General features: G+C 49.7%; 1 protein-coding gene across 1 annotated transcript in view; it reads left to right on the forward strand.

The window, feature by feature from the left end:
• The first annotated feature begins 921 nt into the window (after positions 1-921).
• Positions 922-21111, forward strand: part of RNF152 (ring finger protein 152) — a 79722-nt gene continuing 59532 nt past the window's right edge. Inside the window, exon 1 of the mRNA XM_040264275.1 lies at positions 922-1136. The gene's annotated coding sequence lies outside the window, so the exon portion shown is untranslated. The remainder of the gene's footprint in view (positions 1137-21111) is intronic.

The following is a 21111-nucleotide window of genomic DNA, read 5'->3' on the forward strand; positions in this document are numbered from 1 at the left end:
GGCGCCTACGGGGGCGCGGCGGGGGGCGTCTTCTGGACCCTGGAGCGGGGCGCAGAGCCGCGGGGCGCGGGGGAGGTGCCCCCGGAGTGCGCTTCTCCGAGCGCGGGCGGAGTCGGGCCGGCGGCCGGGGCGGGGAGCGGCGCGCCCGGCGGCTCCGCCGAGTCCTCGGATGCCCTCTGGAGCCCTGGTCCCGGGAGCTGGTTTCGGGCCCGCGCCGCGCGCCCCGGGGTGCACGTGCGTGTGCGTGTGCGCGCGCCCCGGCTGCGCCCCGACCCCTCGGCCCCCGGGGATGCGCCCCTGGGGCGCCTTTGTCGAGCGCCTTGCCCGCCCGCTGAAGTTGTCCCTGCGGATCCGGCCCCTCCCGGGAGGAGAGGCGGCGGGGGAGGGCCAGATGTTAGGGGTCTTTTGTGCCGACCCCGCGCCCGGAGCGCTCGCTCCGGGAAGGGCAGCGGCAGGACAAAGGCGGCCGGACCCGCTGGGCGCTGCGCGGGAGGCGGCCGGCGCCCCTCCCGCCGAGGGTGGGCGTGGGGCGGGGAGCGCCGCCCGGGGTGGAGAGAGGAGAGACCCAGGGCAGTGGGGCAGTGAGCTAGGGAGGCGGCGGACCCGGCGCGGGGCAGGATGCTCGGGGCCGCGGCGCTGGAGTGTCGGCCTGGGCGGGGGCGGCGCGCCCCGCGCCCCCGCGTACCCGGGTTTACCTAGGGCCTTTTGCTCGTGCTCCGCGATGCTGTCCTGCGCCTTCTCTTATTTTTCTTTCCGAGGGGTTATCGTTGCTAGTTGAAGCTCTACCCCCGGAGGATAACTTAGGGGCGGGGGAGACTGCAGAGGACCGGGGGGCGGTGGTCACTGATCCTATAAAGACAATTGGGACGCGCTTCGGCCCCTCGGGGGCCCAGCCCGCCACACCCCCGCCTCCTGCACCCGCCCGGTGCCCCGCTCCGCCGCTCTGCCCGGGAGGACGCTTGCGTTTCTTTGCTGCGCGGGTCTAACCCTTACTGCGTGTATTTCACTGCAGGCTGAACAAAGCTCGGGCTCAGTTGTGATTCCTGCTTGTCAGCCACTTGCCTCCCAAACGCGTGCCATTTCCACTTGATGTCATCACGCAGAAGGGGGTGAAAGGGCCTCGGGGACAGATGCAGGTAAACCCCGATAATCCGGGTAGGCGCCTGGGTGTCCCCGGGTCGTTTGGGTCAGCGGTGCCTGCAAGGGGCAGCTCGGATGGTTTCCGCGTCACACCATCCATTCCTGTCTGTGTGGAGGAGAGGGCACCGCCGAAACTCCTGGTCCAGAGAAAGAAATTGCAAATGACTTTAAACCTTCCTTTTGAAGAAGTCATTGAGGGCAGGCTGCCTTTGGAGTTGTATAAATTACACAGGTTCCCTTTAGGGGAATTTTGATGCAATCGGCGGTTGTATGGGAATGTGGGGTTTGAAGGTGTCTGCTTTCCTATGGGTAGAAATACATTTTGGCTTCAGTCTGTAAATGGAGTATCCTGTGTTGGAAAGGTATCATTGGAAGTCTGATGATAAGTCTGACCAGTGCTCTGTTGGGGCACTGGTCACCTGTAGTAACCTTATGAAATGCTATCGCCTCCCCCATCTCTTCATTGTAATAACATTTGAACAGCAGGAGGGATGTGCCAGCAGTTAAGTTACTGGGAGGTGGGTGGGAGGGCTGTTGGGAGAGCAGAAAGAGAAGGGAAAATGGAGCTTCAGCGAAGTTTCCATTTATGTAGCCATGAACCATTAGGCCCTCAGTCTGCTTTTATCTTTAGGTTGTTGGTTCTTTTCCAGAAACTGTGGCCTGTTCTTTTCTTTCCAAGGATAGTTCTGTTTTGATGGCAACCTAACCAGACCTGGGGTTATCTTGATAAGGCTCTGTGAAAGCCTCACCTTCAGATGGCTCAGGACGCAGTGGTGTGGGTATTGTGTCCTGGAGGGCAGAGTTGGGGCGTCCTCTGTGAGAAGCAGGGAAGAATGGATAGGAGTGCATCCAGATTTCTTCTGTGGGCGGAAGGGGTGGCGAGGACTGGAGGCCCGTGTGCTCTCTCACACTGCAGTCCCCACGCGACGTCTGTGGCCATTCTCTCTTCACCTTCCCCCCGCCCCCAAATCCCTTAAAAAAAAAAAAAAGAATTTAAAAGCTTCAAAGATCTGTCGTTACCCTCTAGGGTAATTTTGTTTGGAAAGGTGACTTCAAAAGATGTCGGTGATGCTGGCATTTTTTTCCCTTCTACTCAGAGCATTCAGGTGCCTGGGAAAAGCAGGTGAGTTTCCACCCTGTCCTGGCTGACACAGAGACCTGTGCTTTGGAAAGTCAGAGGTGTAATGGGGCTAGGGTAGAGGTATTTTGACAAGTGATTTTGACGTCAGCAATGATGCAGGGTGTGTGCCCAAGAGGAAAAGCCACGTGATGGGATAATAAGGACGGTAGTAATCCAATAGAAACAAAGGGTGTGGCTTTTTTTTAATAGAAAAAACAAATACCTCACAACATAAAATTCCACATGGGAAAAACGGCTGCCTGCACATGTAAACGCACGTCCAGGAACAGAGAGCCGTGGCTCAGGGTTAGCTTTCACGGTGGTTTTCAGCTGAGTCTGGTAATAATTCTTAATCAAGCGTTACATTGATGTTTAACTTGTCCTTTTGAGCGCAGGCTCCCCACTCCCAGATGTGGGCAGTGGTGCATTTTCGTTTTTAGGTTGGAGGAGCCCTAGAGGTTACGAGACTGGCTTTGGCCTGCAGAGCTGAGTTCTTCCTACAGTGTTCACTGACTTCATTTGGGAGATGTTGATCGAGTACCTGATGGGTGCTGGGCTCGGTGACAGCTGTCAAGGGCCGGCCTGGGGTGGAGTGTGGAGCCGCAAAAGCGAACCACCTCCAGGGAGCTTCCGGGGGGGACCCAGGGCTGCAGACCTGACTCGAGGCTCAGGGGATACTAGCGACGGGGGACCAGAGCGGGGTCCTGGGCCTCCAAGGAGGCGGCCTGTGCGGCCGTCCAGCCTCTGCCTCAGTGTTTCACTGCTTCACACGCGGCTGGGCCTGTGGTCGGCCCAGTGTTTCCTCACAGGGCTGCAGCTCCTCTGCTGAATTCCGTGCAGATGGTTGAATTTCCGTGTGTTGGTGGCCATTCTGCTTTAATCGCTTGCTCTCTCAGAGGTCTCTCAGAGACTGTTCGTTGCCCGTCTGCGCTGCTGACACCCTTTACATTTCAAGGTGTTCTTTGGGCCCTGCTGCACTTGAATTTTGAAGTAAATCCTGCTTTTCTATCTTAGAAAATGGGGGGGAGGGGGACCTTGGCAGGCTTCCGTCGTTGTTAAGCAGTGAGGTATCAGCAAGACAGGTTGGGTCGCACGGCCGTGACAGGTGCCTTCCGGATCTCACGGCTGCACACGGCTCTTTCCGTCCCACGCTGCGTGTCCAGCACGCTCAGCAGCTGGGCCTGCTCTTGGCAGTCCCTCGAGGACCCAGCTTCGTGGGGCGTGATCCTGACGGGGGGGCCCAGATGAAAGGTCTCGCTCCCACCAGGAAGTGACTTGACGCTGCCTCAGCGGACTCGTCCCGTGAGCCCGTTTACCCGTAACCTGCTGCTCCTGCACTGAACGGGGGAAACGGGGTCTAGGGGAGCAGCACCAACGACCTTCCACGCGTGGCCTCGCCTGTTCCTACAGGGTCTAGGCTCGTGCGTTGCGAGGTACATGCGTGTAGACTGAATGAACAGTGGCTCTTAAAGAATCTGACCCTACCCAAACCTGTTCTTACTAATATGCTGATGTTCTGTTCGCTAGTAGGATTGCACATTGGTCATCAAATGCCAACGTGACAGTTGTTTTATCTTTTTGAGTCGTGCTTTATTCTGAAGTGATGGGCCAGGAGGTGTTCCCAAGGCTGGTTCCGGGAGGTTTCTGTGCTGAGCGTTATGTAACAGAGAGGTGTAGCTCCCAGACTCCCTCTCCCTCGCCATCTGCCTCTTGTCTAAGCCTTCCTGAGCTTGTTTGGAGCAGCTGAGGGTCAAAAAAGAGCAAGAGTGGGCCTGAATGAATTCATCAGTTAGGATGTTTAGGGTTTGACAGGTCCCTTTAGCATAAGTCTGGGACTGAGTGAGATAGTGCTGCTTCTGGTCACGAGTCACGTGCTTGAGGTTGTCTTTACAGCCGGCTCTCCGTAGCTGCGCTGCTGTCCGTGAGCTGCAAAGAGTCGGACGTGACTGACCGAAAGCCACTCTGCAGACAAGTGGTGTGGTAAACTGGCCGCTGGCCCCTGAGTCACAGTGACCGGACGACCTCAGTATTGACTGAAAGTCCAGAGGCTGCTCTCCAGTCCAGCTCCCTTGAGGGACAAAGGCGCGCACCCACCAGGGCTCAGAAGTGGAGATGAGCAGGTGAGAAACCCGTGGGAGATCGGTGCAGATTCACCCGAGACCCCCAGGACCCAGCAAAGGGCGAGGCGGAGTGAGCCGGGGGGAGTGAAGCCCTCGGGACCAGTCTGGAAAGGTCTCTGGGAAGCTCTGAAATGCATGTCTTGATCATGTTTGGCCCCTGAGTTTCTACTGTTTCACTTTCGCCGTGAAGTCGGCCATCCGGGTCGAAGATGCTGGTGGAGGGCACGTGGCTGCTGCCACGGGGGGCCTCTGTGTCCTGGAAGCTGGAAGGGAGGAGGGGCTGGGGTTCCAGACCCTTCTTCAGGGCTTTGGGAGCCGCACCGCGTATTCCAGGATGAAATAAGTACTTGTTACATGGTTTAGGGTTTTCTTTTTCCAGTTGACTTACTGCCATTTTTAAGGACAGAGTCCTCCTCTGTAAATGGGACTTGCGTTTCCTTTGGGTAGTTGTTGAGGCCTGGGATTTCCTGGTGGAGCCCTGAGGTGTCTACTGCGGTCTTGGAGCACATTCTTTGTAGAGTTTTGTGTGTGTGTGTGTGTGTGTGTGTGTGTGTTAGGGAGGCAGAGCTGGGGGATGTCTGTGGTCTGCTGGGAGTGCAAGGGTGAGTGGAAAGGATGCCTTATTTTCCACTTGATTTATAAATCCCTGCATGGCTGAAGCTCATTGCAACATCCTGCATGGTAAAGGTTGTTCTAACATCACGTGGGCTTCCTGGGAGAGCAGGCTTCAGGCAAGGAAGGGGATGGTCAGATGCAGATGAGCTGCTGGGCGGGGTGAGATCATGATGAAATAGAAGCTATGGACGCTGTGTTCTGTGCTTGGCTTGTCTCTTTCTGTGCCCCCATCCCCATCTTATTCCCACCTACCAAAGGAAATGTAACTTTTCTGCCTCACTTTCCATTAGTAAATCCAGATAACCACACATCATGTACTTCTCACTGAGGTTCTATAGGAACTGATGAGATTTTGGTAAGAGCTTTGCGAGATACTGTGGAAATACATGCTGTGCAAATAGGGACATTGGTGTTCTGCTGTTTAGCAGATGAACTGGGCGTTTTTAGTGACAGTTCCCACATCTTCCTTGAATTCTCCCTCCTAGCTGAGAACTCTCACGCCTGGCTTTCCCACCCCCAGCTTCCTGTCCAACTTTGACTTTCGCTCTGCCTGGCTTGAAAACACCACATTAGCTGGAGTGGTTAGCCTACTAGTCCCCCAAATGCTTTCCATAGCCTATTTCTTAATTCTGGAATATTCTGTGGCCTGCAACGTCCGCTCCCACATGATACCCCATCATAAAGGTGACTCAGCTCTTAGCTCCCCTAAAAAGCTTAGCTCCATCATTTCAGTTCACAGTGACCCTTGACTCCTGCAGTGTCCTTTGGCCAAACTGCCTGTCTCTCGTCTCATTCATTCTACAGAGGGCACTCGTCACAGCTGCCCTGTACTATCACCCAAGATTGAAGTGTCTTTTTCTTTCTGTTTAATTGCAGAGAACAGAGGCCCACTCAAGCTAGTTTGTATAATGCGAGATGTGTTGAAAAGATGTCCCAGGATGCCTTTTGTCATCAGACCACATATCACAAGTCATTGCTCACCTGGGGGAGAGGGTTAGGGTGCAGTTCTTTCCAAGGGGTCTGCGGGCTGGCAGGCATAGAGACTGAGGCAGCAGAATTTCAGTTCTTATAATTTCGTTTGACCCTATTTTGTATTGCCCACCGTGTTTGCAGAAAGTAAGGGCTCAATAAGTATTAAATCATTGATAGCAGAGAAATGACTTGACTTATTGGGATAAAGGGATTATAGATGCTTTTGGCCTGTAGAATTAAAGGAAGTTAAGAAGAGGGAAACTAATTTTTAAGAGCTTCCCCAGCTTGCATTAATGATGAGTAAGTGTTGAATTGGATTAGAGCTGCCAGCCTGCAGTGTGTGCATCCCAGTGGTCGGGAGGCGAACATTCTCACAGAGAGTCATCATTCTAACAAAATGAATCGTCATTGGTGGCCTGTTTTCAACGTGAGTTGGCCTGTTTCTTCCAAAACAACAATAAAACAAACCAAAAAACCCTCTTCTTTGGTGATATACAGTCATAAGCATTAGAACTCGACACCCTCGCAGGCCGGCCCACGGTCTCAACGAGACTGGGTTTGAGTTTGACATGAGTGGGTGGCCCTTGCCCACAGCTGGCTACTCACCTGCCTCCTAGCTCACTTGTGGCCATAAGTGCCTTTGGGAGAGGCACCTGGCTTCCCTCACCTCTTTAGGTTTTGGAATACTCATTCACATGATAGGAATGCTTGATCATTATGGATTATGTTATTGTGAAAGAGGAAATGTGTCCAGCTGCTTGGAGAAAATGTCCAGGAATACATTAACGTTAACATGGTGTTCTCTGTGTGACGGGTAACGAATGGAAGGGAGATAAATGTCTCAAAACCAAAGTGCTTAGTGTGATATTCTTCTGCAGTTGTGTTGCTCTGTAGGTTTGCAGATTGCTTCCTTTGAGGTGAAATGAGATTGAAAGTGGTTGGCGATCGTGAGGATAGATCTCTGTACTTTGTCTAGAGAATTTCCCCTTTGTTGTATGAGCCATGAGGATAACCATCCTTTTAAGTGAGTAACAGCTGATTCAGCCATGCAGTAGGGAGCCCTCGGGGACTGGGGTGAGTGCCTGTCCATCTCCTCCTGTTCCGTCACGCTCCCCCTTGAGAAGCTTCTGGTAGAGGTCCTTCTAGTCACCTATGGTGGGGGGTAAAGTAACTGAAACCTTATGTTAGGTGTGGTTGTGTTTATTAAATTTACCCAAATGTTGAGTGTCTGCTGCTTGCCAGGCACAGTGCTGCTCTTCTAACTGAAACCCTTGCCTTAGCTCCATGTATGAGCCTCACTCATAACTGATTTGGTTTTCTGCCTTTTTTTTTTTCTTGCAGTGGCAAAACTAAAAGTGGAGAGAAGAAAAGAAGTGTATCTGGTACTCTCCTCTCAGTTCTTGGTCTGTTACTATATATATATATGTATACCCACCTTCAGTTCAGTTCAGTCGCTCAGTCGTGTCCAACTCTTTGTTACCCCATGGACTGCAGCACGCCAGGCCTCCCTGTCCATCACCAGCTCCCGGAGTTCACTCAGACTCATGTCCATCGAGTGCATGATGCCATCCAGCCATCTCATCCTCGGTCGTCCCCTTCTCCTCCTGCCCCCAATCCCTCCCAGCATCAAAGTCTTTTCCAGTGAGTCAATTCTTCTCATGAGGTGGCCAAAGTATCGGAGTTTCAGCTTTAGCATCATTCCTTCCAAAGAAATCCCAGGGCTGATCTCCTTTAGGATGGACTGGTTGGATCTTACAGTCCAAGGGACTCTCAAGAGTCTTCTTCAACACCACAGTTCAAAAGCATCAATTCTTTGGCTCTCAGCCTTCTTCACAGTCCAACTCTCACATCCATACATGACCACAGGAAAAACCATAGCCTTGATTAGACGGACCTTTGTTGGCAAAGTAATGTCTCTCTGCTTTTGAATATGCTATCTAGGTTGGTCATAACTTTTCTTCCAAGGAGTAAGCGTCTTTTAATTTCATGGCTGCAATCACCATCTGCAGTGATTTTGGAGCCCAAAAAAATGAAGTCTGACACTGTTTCCACTGTTTCCCCATCTACTGGGCCATGATCTTAGTTTTCTGAATGTTGAGCTTTAAGCCAACTTTTTCACTCTCCTCTTTCACTTTCATCAAGAGGCTTTTTAGTTCCTCTTCACTTTCTGCCATAAGGGTGGCGTCATCTGCATATCTGAGGTTATTGATATTTCTCCCGGCAATTTTGATTCCAGCTTGTGCTTCTTCCAGTCCAGCGTTTCTCATGATGTACTCTGCGTGTAAGTTAAATAAGCAGGGTGACAATATACAGCCTTGATGTACTCCTTTTCCTATTTGGAACCAGTCTGTTGTTCCATGTCCAGTTCTAACTGTTGCTTCCTGACCTGCATACAGATTTCTCATCGCCCACCTTACTTGAACTAAATTCAGTTGAAGTGTTGAAAACATGGAGCTTTTGAAGCAAAATAGTTTGGGTTCAAATATGAACTCTGCCATTATGACCTTGAGCCTTGATTTCTTCACCTGGAAAACAGGTCAGTCAGCCGCATTAAGTAACTGTGAGTATGCATGAGGCCATTCCTGCAAAGTGCTCAGTGTGTCGTCCCGGACATCAGAGCACTGCAGTGTGGCAGCTACTGTTAAGGTCTCTTCTATTTACTATTTCCCATCCCCCAGTCTTTGTGCTGGATTCCAGAAATCTTGGGATGAATAGTTATGGTATAAAGTCAAGGAACTCTGACGCCAGCCAGGGAAGTACACCCATCCCTATAGCCACAGCATTTATATGAGGACTTCTTGTGTACGTCATGTTATTGGAGTCTTGTCATTGGAAAGTCTTTGTAAAGCTTTGCCTAAATGCCGTGGTGTTTAAAATGACAGACCTTCTCAGAGGGATGTTGAGGAGGCTGCGAGGATCTGAGATAGCCCACAGGCTTTCCTTACAGGGCACCAGCTCAACGTCTTTCCCCACTGGCCTCACTCAGGCAGATGAAGGGCCTCCGGTAACATCCGCACCTTCTTTTGCTGGGGTGTGCTTTCTTGGGGGTAGGGAGACCCACCGACTTGGTTGTCCAGGACGAAGAGGGTACTTGGGTGGAAGGACTTATATTTTAAAAACCAGAACCTGGGGCCAGTTGGTTACCCTACTTCGGGTCCTGTCCTTGTTCCGCTGTCGTCGTCTGCATCCGGAAGCAGGCTTTTGTTGGTTTTTACTGTCGTTAGAGACACGGCTGTCGGAAGGGAGTGGGCAGGAGAGAACCGGATGGGGGAAGGATGGAGAAAGCCGCGTGGCTGGTCAGCCTCTTTATCCAGGCATCTGCTCTTTGGATGGAATCTTATTAGCATTAGTATTACTTTGAAGAAGAGAGCGCTCTAAAAAAGCCACGAAAGCTGGACAGTGTAAACTGTAAAGTTAATGGAATCTTTAAAAAGCTCCCCCTGGATAGTGGTGTTTGCTGTGCCCGGTAGGGCTGTTGCCCAGAGCTTGGTACATGGTCAACGTTCAGTAAATACTTGTTGAAGGAACGCTGCAATCAATGTAATCTTCAGAACCAGCTTTGAGAGCTGAGTTCCAGTTCAGGCTGGATTTGAGGCTGGGCCCTAATGCTCTGGCTTCCTTATCACGCTGCTATCCTGAGTGCATTTGTTATATCTAGGAGCTTAGGCGCCTCTCGATTTGTCTCTTCTTCTTCTTGGTGGACACGCCGGACACCGGCAGGCGAGCTGCCTTGCCTTCTGTTGCAGTGAGGATGCTTCTGGAACGTGCCCGTGTGAACCGTGATGGTCGGGTGGGCTGTGATGGGGGCATTTGTGTACACAGAGCTTTCCTCCCAGCGATTGGGAGGGACCTCCTGCTGAGTCTGTTAATTCCAAGCGGAGGGTGGGAAGGGGATCAGACCTGGCTCCGCGGTCCTGGGTGGCAGTGTCCAGAGCTGGGCTTCCCTTGGCCGGTGGAATCTTCATGACTCATTTGGAGGGTTGGTTGGTGGCAACCTGACCAGGCTCTTAGATAAGCCGTAGATTTTTCTAGTCTTTAGCTGCAGCTTCAAGTGGTAATCTTTTGTTTTCTGTTTCTTCTTGAGAAGTGTTAACTGTTTATCTGGGGATGTTAGGACCTGCAACAAGCTGCCAGAAACAGTAATTAGTTTGCTGGTTGCCAGTTCTGTAAATCTCAAGCACAGAGCACCCAAGGGCAATTGTCAGACGTTTACATCACCTTTCCATCAGACTCCCGTTTCATCATTGTGTACACTGAGAACTCTTATTCCCTTATGTGCCTGATAAGACAGATTTCTTCATGGTTTCTAACTTCACCTAAGAAGAAGGTAAGCCGTTTATCTATGGAAGAGGAATCTTTTGGGAAACAGAATTCATTTACTAAAATTGTGTTTATTTCTACACACAAAATGCTAAATATTAGTTCAGACAGTTAGTGTTTCTTTGCAGAATCTGTAGTTTACTTTTTGTTTCCCCAACAGTGGAGTCAGAGCTCTCAACAATTAATTGTTCATACACCTTAAGTTTATATCAGAATAATAAATAAGGTCTTTGAGAATTGCATCTCAGGCCAGTCATACTTCCCTACAAGAAGTTCATTGACGTACAAGGAAAAATGTCTTTACTAAGAAATTAAAAAGAACACTTCGGATTTGACTCCAGACTGATTATGCCTTGTTTGTGAAATCTGTCCGTGCAGGGGCCAAGTCTCTCTTTAATGTACTCCTTAGAATAGCATCCTCTCGGGGTCAAGTCCAGTCTGCAGTGGAAATTGAAGAAGATGCTGTCCAGACAATTTAGAATTCCTTGTAAATTAGGAGGGCAGTGATAATCAGTTTTGAAGTCTAAGGGTGATTCAGCCTCAGTCTTCAGTTGGCTCAGCTTTTGTTTTATCCCTTGTTCTTGACTGACTGCAAAAGGCGTCTCCATGTGCTTCTGTTTCCACTTTTCGTGCACGTGGTTGGCATTGGCCTCGCCAGGGCCCTCGGTGCCTCCCCTCACCGTAGGAGGAAGCGGTTCTGCATGGGCTGATTTTCCTCTGGGTTCTGCAGCCTGCTTCCTTCCCATTTTAACTTCTCTTGAAAAGAAGAAGATTCTGACTTGCAAAGAAGCAGATATCTTCCTCTTATGAGGCTTTTTAATGCTAGGTGACTGGTGTCGTTCAGTATAGTCTATGGTACAGTTAGATACACTTTGTTTTCCCAAAGCTGGTTGCAGAGAAAAATAGGAGACAACAGTTTGAGGGAGGAAGAACGTGAGTGAAAAGAAAAGTGAGGGTGAATGATTGTGTGGGACTGTGGTATTCTTAACATTTTAATTTTAGCTTTAAAAATAAGAGCCACCATTGTTTACATGGTGGTATTGGTTTGTGATTAATAGCGTCTTGCCCAAGCAGATTGAAGTTGCTGTTAATAATATACAGAACAACATGAAAATCCATTGGGTGCTTTCTTCCCAAGCTCGGTTGGATTCTACAGTGTATTTTATGACAATTGAAAGACAGTTTTGGTGGGGGGAGGAGATAGCTACGGTAGATGTGTTTATTATCTGTTTCAGGTGAAGTGCCGAGAGTTTTAAGCATATTATTTGGGAGGGAAGTTTCCTAAGATTCCGGAAACTTATGTAACTTCTTCAAGGCCACACAGTGAATTTACGCCAGAGCCGGGATATGAACCCGGGGAGACTGCTGGGGAGCTGGGAGCCCTTCGCAACTGGGATTACAGATGGGAAGAAACAACGCTTTTCTGTTTTAACCCAGCAGGCTCAGTGCAGTGTGATTTAGGAGGAGATCCACCCTCTGCCCTGTCCTTGGGAACAAGGATGGACGCGTTTGGTCAGCCATCTGCCTGAGTCAGCTGCATGTTGGCTTGGAGGCAGCGTGGTTTGGAGGACTCCCCGACAGGTCCTGTTGGGAAATTTGCAGTGAGGTTTCCGGCTATTACCTGACTTTACCCTGTGCTAACAAGTTCCTATGGAGTCTGACGGTGGGAAGTGTTTCTCTAAAGATCTCTTGACTGACAGCCAATGTGTGTGGCTGGGAACTTGAGACTTTCATGAATACATTGCTAAAAAACATTGAACAAACAGGCATTTTTTACTCACCTTCCTCTCCTAGTTCTTATTTTCCCCCCAAACAAAAAGGGAATAAATCATATCCTTTCATATTGGCATTCCTTTGTTTTTGCAGTTCCCTTTTTCCTGGAACCACTTTTTTTGTCCACCCCTCCCTGCCAATAAAAACACAGCTTTCTGATGGAAAACCATGAGTATACGCTTCCTTCAAGACATCTTTCCTGTTCCATTTGCCCTATGGATTCTCCTCCAACTCTCTCAAGCAAAATTGAATTTTCCTTCCATTTTTCCCCTTAAATCCCACTTATCCCCATATCTGATAATTCTACATATGCTTGCCTCACCTGCTCCACTGTGAATTCTTTGACTGTAGGACTTTGTCTTGTTTAGGAGCTTGGGTGAGTGAATGGAGGAACCAACAAGCAGCGGATGGATAGACTATACGTGGATTGGCTGGGACTGCTGAGAGTGTGTGGTAGTGGGAAATGGTGAGCCATCCAAGCACTGATGTGTGTGTGCTTCTGGTGACTGGCTCGATGCTTTCCAAAACCTCAGCATTACTGCCGTTTGGGGCTGGTTAACTCTCTGTTGTGGGGAGACCGTCCTGTGCCCTGGGGGACACATCCCTGGACTCTGTCCACTAGGTGCCTGTTGCCCAGTTATGGCAACCAAGTCTCCAGACGTTGCCACGTTCCCCTTGAGAGTCAGAATTGCCCCAGTGGACACCCGCGGTCCTGGGTTACTTTCCGCCTCGAGGTGGGGCCCCATGACTGGTTCTCACCAAGAGGACGTGTGTGGGAATTAGAGGCGTCTAGAGGTAGGGTGTTTCTGCCCATCGGCTCTCTTCCTGGCCTGCTGGCCAGCTGCAGGGGGGGTCTGGGGAGAACCGGGAAGCCCTGGGGTACGGGGCAGTCACAGGGGGAAGGAGCCTGGGTCCTGAATGACCGTGTGGAGCAGAGCCTCGCATGCCAGGCTGCACTGGGCTGCAGTGTGAAGACGTTAAACCACACGGCGTCAGCCAGGGAGGCCTGGGGGCACGTGTTTTGGCAGTCAGTCTACCTTCCCTGGGGAATTTCCCCGGTGGCTCAAGGGTAGAACGGTCGGCCTGCAATGCAGGAGCCGGGGGTTCAGCCCCTGGGTCAGGAAGATCCCCCAGAGAAGGAAGTGGCAAACCACTTCAGAACCCTCACCTGGGAAAGCCCATGGCCAGAGGAGCCGTGTGGGCTGCAGCGTGTTGGGTGGAAAGAGTCGGACAGGCCTAGCGAGTAAACGGCTGTACCCGCTGCCTCCCTACCCTTCCCTGACGCTTGGGATTGTGCTGGGGCAGCCGTGCCAGTACTCCAGGTAGTGAGTGAAAACAGACATTCTAACCGTGGACAATGAGAGTTTATTTGTTTGTTTGTTCTTGTGTAGGTAACATCAGTCTTACTGCTAAAATTCTTTTGCTTTCTAAAATTTATCAGAAAATAAGAGGGTGATAAACGTGGATTTATTATTCCACCAGTCTAATAATTCTGACCTGTGAATAACAAGCAGCCCTGAGCTATAAATATTTTCAGTAAAACGTAATAAAACATCAGATGTCCCAGCAGTTCTCATTTCCCCAGGTAGGAAGATGTGTCTGCAACACAAGTTCAAGTTCAAATATTTGTGGCGATTTATGTTTGCTGCATCTTCATACTGAGGGGCGGGGATGGCAGATGCTGACACCCTGCAGCCACAGCTGTTCCCCACACCGTTAGTAAGTGATCGCTATATGGTGTGACGGGCTTTGAGAATGGACTCCCGTTTGCTTCTGTGCTGCTTAATGCAGTGGACCTGTGTTCTGAACCCAAAGGCTCGCTTATCAGACCAGAGTCAGCGCCTTGTTCTGGATTTCCTCTGAAGCCGCTGCTTGTATTTGCGGTGTGTCTGCGTCGAGCCACTGTCCGGAATGCGTAAGTCAGACGGTTTCCTCCAGCACTCGTCTGGATGACAACGCAGGCTTGTCTGCAGGAGACCGCGGCGGATTGTGGGTGAGCCCTTCGTTGGCTGAAGCCTTTGTGTTGGAGTCAGTGGTCTCCGTGCCTGCCCTGTTTGCACAATGTTAAGTCCACTGTCCAAAGAGCCACCCCCGGTGAATGTCCCCTTTCCTGTCAATCAAACACTCCCACTCAGCAGACAGAGCAGATTTGGCTTGTTGACTTTAAGACGGTAAAGTCTCTCTTTTTTCTAGAAGAAACCCTGCTAGGCATCTTGAGTACCAAATATTTTTGATTCTCCTGTTTTTCATCCCATATAAAACATTTTCACAATAATAAGAATAAGAGTAGCTAATACAGTGTTTTGGTCATCTGATGCCAATAGACGACTCATTGGAAAAGTCGCTGGTGCTGGGAAAGATTGAGGGCAGGGGAAGAGGGTCCAGAGAATGAGATGGCTGGACGGCATCACCACCGCAGTGAGCATGAACTCGGGCAAACTCCGGGAGATGGTGAGGGACAGGGAGGCCTGGCGCGCTGCAGGCCATGGGGTTGCAAAGAGCTGGACACGACTGGGCGACTGAACGACAGGCTGATACAGCTGGCACTAATTCTGTGCTGGGCTCTTAGGTGTCCTGCGTACAGTATGCGCATCATTATTACAGTAGTCTTAAGGGGAAGCTAGTATTAATATCTCTCATTTAATTTCTCCATTTTCAAGAAATTGGGGCTCAGAAAGGCTAAGCGATTTACCCAAGGTCACAAGAGGACTCAGTGCCAGAGCTGGGATTAGAACCCGGCCGCCAGTGGCTCCAGGCTTTATGCTATAAGCCACTGCGGCGTGCTGCTGCAGATTCTCCATTCTGTTCAGATGACTCACTTTCTCTGAGATGTCCTGTATTTTTATGGCTTCAACTAACATCTGTATATGATAATTAAAAAGAGTTACTGATGTTATTGCATTATTTTTTGCATGGGTTGAGCATCGTTTCCTTGCTGAGCTGTCAGCTGATGGTCTTGTGTCTTCCGTAACTCTTGGCACAAACGCTTCCTTGTAAGAAAGTGCTAATTTAGAGCATTGTTCTGGTTATTTTCATAGAGGAGGTGGGGCTTTCCTGATGACTCCGACAGTAAAGAACCCACCTGCCAGTGCAGGAGACATAAGAGACACAGGTTCGATCCCTGGGTCGGGAAGATCCCTGGAGAAGGAAGTGGCAGCCCACTGCAGTATTCTCGCCTGGAGAATCCCATGGACAGAGGAGCCTGGTGGGCTACAGTCCCTAAGGTCACAGAGTCGGACACGACTGAGCGACTAACACACACACATAGGAGGCTACCTCTGTAGGAGGAAGAACAACGTGCATGCACGGGACTCAAATGCTGGGTGATAACTGGGTGAAGTGGCCTTGGAATTCAGAGGGGGACAGATGGCTCCCTGCCAGAGAATGGCTTCCTGGAAGAAGTGGCATTTAACGATCCTTGGGAAGAGGGGTAGTCGTTCAGACAGGCGGGCAGGTGCAGCGGAATTCTGCAGCAACAAGGTCTAAGGGAGAGTGGATCTTCTCTTCCGGACAACAAAAGATGCTTTCTGACTGAAGTGTGGGGTGAGCAGGACTTGTAGGGGGAGGATTAGAATGGTTGATGGAGAGGGGCTTTGGGATTTATTTGGCAGGAAGCCACTGATGACGTGGGGGCCGGGGAGGACGAGGTGTGGAGCTGTGCTCTCACAAGCTTAATCTGGCCGCGGTGAGTGTGGATCGGGGCGAAGGACAAAGGTGGGGAGGCCAGTGGGGGCCAGAGCAGATTGGGAGGGACGGGTGGACACGGGAGGCGTTTCAGAGCCAGAATCAATAGGATTTCGAAGGCCGATTGAATGAGGGGTGAGAGGGAAACAGGTTTTCAAGTTTGAGGTCCTGGGTGAAGAAGAGAGATAACAAATGTAAACTGTAGGGGAAGGACCGACGTGGGAGACATCAAGAGTCACTGCGGAAATTTAGCAGCGAGGTCAGAGCCGCCGCTTGGAGGGTAACCCACATCCACGTGGTCATTACGAGTCTGAGGTTGAACCGTGTCGCCAGTGGGAGACAGACCTTCTCGAGGGCTGGCTGTGAGAGGACAGAGTTCAAAAGAATGGTGGGAACAAGGGAAAGGTTACCTGGAGCAGAGGATGCTTGAATGTGTTGGAAACGGAAAGTGGTTTGTGGCCCACGTTGGCTTCCCTGGTGGTCAGTGGTAAAGCATCCGCCTGCAGCGCCGGACTTCACGTTGTCACACAGCTGGATTTCTATTTATTACTCCCAGACTGGTTACGATTTCTTCTAGATTTAAGATGTTTTACAGACTGTGCGTGAGGATTGCTGTCTGTGGGACCCTGCCTGGAATACGGGGAACCTGGCTGGAAGACCCTCTCCTCATCTGAGCCGGGTCGCTCTGCCTGCGTGCATGACTCTCTGTGACCCCATGGACTGTAGCCCACCAGGCTTCTGTCCATGGGATTGTCTAGGCAGGAATCCTGGAGTGGGTTGCCATTTCTTACTCCAGGGGATCTTTCCAACCCAAGGATCCTGCGTTGGCAGGTGGATTCTTTACCACTGCGCCAGTTGGGAAACTCACCAGCCCCTGGCTTGGGGCCAGCCAACCTGCTCACACTTGTGTTCAGTTCTGTGCTTGTATTCTATTCTTCTGGGCTTCCCAGGGGGCGGTAGTGGTAAAGAACCCGCCTGCCAATGCAGGAGATGCCAGAGATGTGGGTTTGACTCCTGGATGGGGAAGATCCTCTGGAGAAGGAAATGGCAACCCACTCCAGTATTCTTACCTGGGAAATCCCATGAGCAGAGGAGCCTGGTGGGCTGCTGTCCATGGGGCCACGAGGAGTCGCACACAGCTGTGCGCACACACTTTCTGTTCCTCTGTTTACTCCATCCTGTCACTCAGAGTATAGCTCTTCCTTTAGAACCCTGCTCAGACCCCTTCACGGGATCCCCAGTTAGTGTTCCAGTGCGTGCGCTCAGTCCTGTCTGACTCTGCGGCCCCGTGGACGGTAGCTCTCCAGGCTCTTCAGTCCATGGGATTCTCCAGGCAAGAGCACTGGAGTGAGTTGCCATTTCCTTCTCCAGGGGATCTTCCCAATCCAGAGACTGAACTCGTGTCTCTCGCCTCTCTTGCATTGGCAGGTGGGTTCTTTACTGATTGCACCCCCTGGAAGCCTTGATAACGGCCCCTAACAATGACCTTCACTGCCTTCTGTGTGTGTCAGACCTTAGTGCAGGTCCTGGGCATGGCCAGCTGGGGTCCAAAGGTGGGTGTGGGCTCTCTGAGGGCTGGGTCCACCTTATTCTTCTTTGCATTCTGATGACCTAACTTATTATTTTTTTGACCAGTAAATATGAGTGTGAACTGTTATGCCTGAAGGCAATGGCACCCCACTCCAGCACTCTTGCTTGGAAAATCCCATGGACGGAGGAGCCTGGTGAGCCCCAGTCCATGGGGTCTCGAAGAGTCAGACACGACTGAGGGACTTCACTTTCACTTTTCACTTTCATGCATTGGAGAAGGAAATGGCAACCCACTCCAGTGTTCTTGCCTGGAGAATCCCAGGGACGGGGGAGCCTGGTGGGCTGCTGTCTATGGGATCACACAGAGTCAGACACAACTGAAGCGACTTAGCAGCAGCAGCAGCAGTCTCCTTAGGGAGCAGAGCTCTAACTCTTTTTTGTATTTCCCATGCCCTTTTGGATATCTTCATGGATTCAGGTCGATTAAAGGCAGTGTCCTCAGAAAGTCTCCTCTCTGGGAACCCTACATCTTGACAGCTGAATCTTATGTCTGCACTCAGAAGTGTAATATGTTAGTCACTACCTTTGACTTTGTTTATACTTGTCTACTATTGGAAAGACGTAGTGACTATATTGATTGATTCTTCTCTTGATGTGGTGTTAGGTTGTGGCTGCAAGGACAGTCTCAGGGCACATTGCCACGAACTTTTTGTTCAACCCAGGGGTTTTCCCTTTGGGTTTAAAGTAAGATGTTGAGTTAGGTTTTCCGGGAACAAAATATACTCAGAGCCCAAGTGGGTACAAATAGTAGTGGAAGCATGAAATTCATTTTTATATTTTTATAAAATGAACTTAATCAGACAAAATTCATTTAGTATGGTATGAAAAATGGTTGTGGATAAACAAAATGAAACTATGCTTATTAAGATAGATTAGGCAAATACTTTGGGGAGCAAAGCAGCTTTAATTTTCCTTTCCTGAGGTTTGTTTACTAATAGAATATTGGCTCCGTCAGCCTCAAAAACTCCTAGCAGGTAGTACTGATTAACTGGAATCTGCTGGTCCGGGCTCTGGCCTATTTCATTTTCTCGGAAAACAAGCCCACTTTCTCTGGGTTACGGAGAAAGAACTTTTACTCCTTCAGAGAATGTTCAGTGGGCTGATGATCATAACTAACTTGTGAATAGTGAGAGTTTAGTATGTTGGAAGAGAAAGAAGCAAGTGAGGGCGTTGGCCCCAGTGCTATAACAGGTAAGGCCTGCCAGTCTTTAAGTATGGAGACTGCAAAATTGTGGGTAAAGTATTAAATATTTTTGAATTGGATTTGTACTCTTAAAAGTGAAAAAATTACTACTATGTACTTCAGTTAGATTCAGTTTCTCAATCGTGTCTGACTCTTTGCAACCCCATGGACTGCAGCACACCAGACCTCCCTGTCCATCACCAACTCCCAGAGTTCACTCAGACTCATGTCCATCGAGTCAGTGATGCCATCCAACCATCTCATCCTCTCTTGTCCCCTTCTCCTCTCGCCTTCAGTCTTTCCCAGCATCAGGGTCTTTTCCAGTTAGTCAGTTCTTCGCATCAGGGGGCCAAAGTATTGGAGTTTCAGCTTCAGCATCAGTCCTTCCAATGAATATTCAGGACTGATTTCCTTTAGGATGAACTGGTTGGATCTCCTTGCAGTCCAAAGGACTCTCAAGAGTCTTCTTCAACACCACAGTTCAAAAGCATCAATTCTTTGGTGCTCAGCTTTCTTTATAGTCCAACTCTCACATCCATACATGACTACCAGAAAAACCATAGGCTTGACTAGACGGACCTTTGTTGGCAAAGTAAAATCTTTGCTTTTGAATATACTGTCTAGGTTGGTCATAGTTTTTCTTTCAAGTAGCAAGCGTCTTTTAATTTTATGGCTGCAATCACCATCTGCAGTGATTTTGGAGCCCAGAAAAATAAAGTCTGCCACTGTTTCCACTGTTTCCCCATCTGTTTGCCATGAAGTGATGGACCAGATGCCATGATCTTAGTTTTCTGAATGTTGAGTTTTAAGCCAACTTTTTCACTGTCATCAAGAGGCTCTTTAGTTCTTTTTCACCTTCTGCCATAAGGGTGGTGTCATCTGCATATCTGAGGTTATCAATATTTCTCCTGGCAATCTTGATTCCAGCTTGTGCTTCATCCAGCCTGGCATTTTCCATGATGTACTCTGCATATAAGTTAAATAAGCAGGGTGACAATATACAGCCTTGGTGTACTCCTTTCCCTATTTGGAAGCAGTCTGTTGTTTCATGTCCAGTTCTGACTCTTGCTTCTTGACCTGCATACAGATTTCTCAGGAGGCATGTCAGGTGGTCTGACTAAGTACTTGGCAGTCACTATCTGGTGTCTTGTGAAACTCAAGTCACCCAGTGTAATCCTTACAGTAATTTAGGAACAGGTTTTGTCCCCATTTTTTGGATGACCAAACTGAGGCACAGAGAGATCTAGCATCTTGCTCAAAGCTGCGCTGTCACTGGCAGAATGGAAGCTCGGTCAGCAGCATCGGTGCACCGGTCCACTATAATACAATGATCTCGCAAAACTCTGCAGTATTGGAAAGTACCAACAAAAAGCAACTGCCGTCGGGACTTCCTGGTGGTCTGGTGTTAAAGTCTCTCAGGTTAAGACTTTGCCTTCCAATACAGCGGGCTCAATTCCTGGTCAGGGAGGTAAAATCCCACATGCCAAAAAAACCAAAATGTGAAACAGAAACAATATTGTAACACAGTCAATAGAAACCTTAAAAATGGTCCATATTAAAAAAAAATCCAGAAAAAGAAAAAATAACTGCTATCAGAAGCAAAATATACTGACAACAAGCATCTTCAATGAACATAATATTACATATGAAATGCTAGAAATCTAGTTTTCATTTCAGTTACCCTGTGCTCTGGTCAGGATAGAATTATAATTTATCTTATTATGATAGAATTTATCTTATGGCTATTTTGTTTCTATATCAGAAATTCATCCCAAGATTATAGTGCAGTGCGTAACTGCTGAATTATGTGACAGATGAGGATATTGAGGTTATTTCGAGGGAAGTCTCCTCTGGGGGAATAGTCAGTGCTTTTCCTACGTAGGACAAGCTAGAGAGAAAGGAGGCCTGATCATGGTTTTGTAACATATGATGGAAATGAGTAGGTTTTCAGCAGTGTTTTGGCGATTAAAAGTCAGACTGCTCAGAGTTCATTCAGAAATTTTAGCCGTATGTATCAAGGTCATTAGCAATTTTTTTTGGCTCTGGTATTAAGTTTTTTTAAGATAAACGTTCATTTGTAGCATGCTGCTCTATGAATCCCCCTTCTAAGTGTCGGGAGTAATGGACCCCAACTGCTCTGCTGCCCTCCTGACCTCAAGCCCCTTTTCTGGAAGCTCCCTCATGAAAACTTTCGCCTTTTGCCACGAACACTTCACGGTGAAAGGGGCTTATACCCTCCCTCGTAAACGGCTTCCCTTTTATACTCAGGAGAATCTGGGTCTACGTGGGGTGAGTTGATAGCCTGAGGTCGCTGTGCTGCAGAGGCGGCGCGAGTGAGCGCTGATGGGACATTCAGCCTGTGCGCTCCGGCCGCGCTGCCCGAGTCACCCGATGCCCGCTCCGGTCGTCCACCCTTCCTTCTGGCCGTCTGCCGCCGGGGTACCACGGAAGCCGCCAGCGCATGCTCGCGCCGCCTGCCGGCCTTGGTCACCGTTAGAGATTCAGTCCTTGCGGTGCGGAGAAGACGGCAGGAACTGGCTCCTGGGGTCTCAGGGCCGTATCCCTGCTCTGCTCCTTGCGATCAGCCTTGCGAT

This window comes from Oryx dammah, unplaced genomic scaffold (genome assembly GCF_014754425.2).
Source record: "Oryx dammah isolate SB20612 unplaced genomic scaffold, SCBI_Odam_1.1 HiC_scaffold_22, whole genome shotgun sequence".
NCBI lineage: Eukaryota > Metazoa > Chordata > Mammalia > Artiodactyla > Bovidae > Oryx > Oryx dammah.